Genomic DNA, 3,519 nt, shown 5'->3' with positions numbered 1-3,519 from the left:
AACATCATCTCAATTTTCCTATTTTGGGAAAAGTGAAAATGTTGTCTTCTCATGGTTCTTATTTTAAAGTATTCTGTGAATATCAAAACCTCCTTCTCCCAGTTATGCTCTGGGACACTGCTTGTAATTTATAATACATTAGTTGCCCTCCTTTGATTCTTTGTGCATGTTCTTCTCTTTGCATAGAAATATTTCCTCTAAATTGTTTTTTTTTATTATGCCTATAATCTTTCTTCATTCCACCAAAAATATCCCTCCTCTGTGAAGTCTTCCCTGACTCCAGACATAAGTAGATTGTTTTTCCAATAGCATTTCATATATACCTTTGTTATAGTAATTATTTTATCACAATCTAACTTCAATATCTACAACCCCTCTATGTGTTAGGCTGCTGTAAAACACAGACATGACCTCTCAATAAACCTGCATAAATGTATGCACAAATAATGGAAGGAATAAAAAAATGAACAAATAAATTGCATGCAATGGATGCTTAGCTTTTCCAGGCCAGGGTAATAATCACCATTAATTCACTCACTTATTTAAAAATATATATTAAGGATCTAGAATGGATCAGGCACTGTACTGGTAACTGGAATAGAGCAGTACATAAAGTAGAAAGTGTTCTGCCTTATTAGAGCTTGAACCTTGCAGGAAATAGAGATCTGGAACAGTGAACCACACTCATAAGTGAAGGGCAACAGGAGCAATGAAAGAAGAGTCCTTGGGTATTAGGAACAAGTCAATGGCTAACTTAGTCTGCTAGAGTCAGAGAGGCATCCCAGCAGAAGTGATGTGTTATTAGAGAGAAGAAGGATGTTAGGGGTAAGAACTAGAGAAGGGAGAAGGAGTTCCAAGGGCAGAAGAAAGAAAAGCATGGGGTGTATGAAGCAAAGAAATTGAACATAAATTCACTAAAAGGATATCCAAGTGGCTAAAGTCATATAAAAATATGCATGACTTCATTAATCGTTAGTAAGGCAACACTCACTTAAAAATGACAAGGTTATGTTTTTTATACCACTACATGCCTACCAGAATGGCTGAAATGAAAAAAAGAGACAATACTACTTGTTGACAAAGATATAGAGCATCATATACTGCTGCGGGAAGATGAACTGGTAATAAGCACTTTGGAATTGTTTGGCACTATTCACTACATCTGAACATATGCACAACTAGGATGGAGAAATTCCACCTAGGTATTACAGAAGGGAGTGTTTATGTCTCACCAAATCATGGGCAAGAGTATTTATAGCAGCACTGTTTGTAATAGCTAAAAATTGCAAACAAACCAAATATCCATCACCAGTAAAATTGGATTAAACATTCATGGTATATTCATGCAATGGAATACTACACTGCTTTTAAAATAGGCAAACTAAACAGCATGCAACAGTACAGATGAATTTTGAATTTCATAACATAATGTTGAGTGGAAGAAGTTAGCCACAGAGTTAAATGTACAGCAGTTCAAAAGCAGACAAAACTAATGTAGGTATTGGAAGTCACGAGAGTGGTTACCTATAGGACAGTGAGGAAAATGACTGGAAGCATGGTGGGAACTTCTGGGGAAAGGTTATTCTATTTCTTGACATTGATACTAATTATACAGGTATACTCACTGTGTGAAATGTAATATAGCTATAAATTTGTGCTTTTCTCTATGTATTTCTGTGTTAAGATTGTTAACATTGTTAAGGGGAAAAAATTTTTCAGGACTGTCAAGAAAACCCAGGAGCCACATTAAGAAGACCCCAGACCAAAAATGAGCAATTTAAAAACAAAAATAATAAGAATCATAGTGGATTAAAACACTCTGAATCAATGAAAATCTCTAAGTCCATAATGATACTCAAATATGAGAAGTATTGAAAAATCATACATGTCACTCTGTGTTAAAAGAATGACCATACTTCCTTACTTTCTTAGGAAAACTCTTGAGTTCATTACAAATGGTATCCACTTTTACTTTCAAGTTGTCCCTGTTTGGATGATAAATTACATATTATCTCATTAATAAACCAGCTCTTTTACTTGTACTAGTGAATTGGTAATAAAGGGAAAGAATTGAGCATTTATCTTGCCTTTTCAGGGTAACTAAAAGGTCTCCCATGAGGAGACTTAAGTCTTATTTTACAGAAGAATTTCTACTACAGATGTAGGTAAAATAGAAGTAGAAAAAATATTACAAACCTTAACCATTGTATTGACTCAGATAAGGATTACCAATTGTTAAAAGTATTATTTTAAAATAATTATTATGGATGCTGGAGAATAGGATATTCTAGAGTTTCCAAAATGCTACCACAATAATCAGGTATTTTCTGTCACTAAAGAAAAAAGATATATACCTGAAGAATGGAGGGACCAGATTGTCATCGCCGTGATGCAGTGAACAATTGTAGCATAATGAAGGCTCAGTCAGTCAGATAGTAAGTCTCCAAATATGTATCACATCACCTATGGTGTATTTTAGAAACTAACTTGATTCCATTAAGGCTTTAGATTTTAATTTCAATTTACTGAAAAATAAAGTATAGGGAAACCAGCTAAATTATATCATCAGACAAATACAGAAGGTGAGACAAACAGTAGGAAAACTGGTTCAGTTTTTTTTTTTTTAACAAGTCAGGGTCAGTGAAAAAAAAAAAAAAGTAGCTTGATTAAAAGAGACTTAAGGGACATAACAGCCAGAGGAAAAGCAGGCCCCAGGCTGGACAAAGCAGCTGTACAGCTCATTTCGAAAAACTTGGGGAGATTTAAATATGAACTAGTATTAGGTAAGATGAAAATTCATTGCTGTGAAAAGGCAGAGATAGTTAATAGAAAAAAAGGTAGATTACAAAACAAGACACATAGGATGATCCTTAATAAAGAAATAAATGGATATGTGAGTGTCTTTGTGTATGCGCATAAATACAGAATATCTGGAAAGATTACAGATGTTTCATAAGATTTTAGGAGTGGTGGTGCTCTGGGTGGAGAGAATATGACACCATGTAAATAAGATTTATTTTTGGTTGTCTGTGTTTTCCATCTTTCTACAATGCACATATTCAACTTTTATAATAACAAAAGGCTAATTTCAATTAAAAATGTGATATGAGAAATTAATAGTAAATAGGTAAATGTCCTTTTATAAATTTTATTTTCTCTTATTGCAATTAACAGGACATGACTACTACATTTTAGTACCCAGAATTTAGTGAGTTATTTTAATGTTTCAGCCTAATCTTATATGTGTATCTTTTGGGTTTATATATATATTTTTTCTTTCTCAGCATGTCGAGCCACCACTTCAATTATTACTTTTTTATTATTTAATATTTGTTTTGTTCACTAGTTGCTATACAAAATGTATTCTTATTCTGCTTTATTTTGGGATGCTTCATTATAGTGGATTAGGAATAAACACTCCCAAGGAAATTAAAAGCCAAATTCTAATATGCAAAATGTTTTTATTGAGAAAAAAATCAAAATATTCATAGATGTCAACTATCACCACAATCCTCTGAT

The sequence above is a fragment of the Manis pentadactyla genome, chromosome 1, assembly GCF_030020395.1.
Source record: "Manis pentadactyla isolate mManPen7 chromosome 1, mManPen7.hap1, whole genome shotgun sequence".
NCBI lineage: Eukaryota > Metazoa > Chordata > Mammalia > Pholidota > Manidae > Manis > Manis pentadactyla.
The sequence above is the reverse complement of the archived record's forward strand: the minus strand, read 5'-3'. Positions refer to the sequence as shown.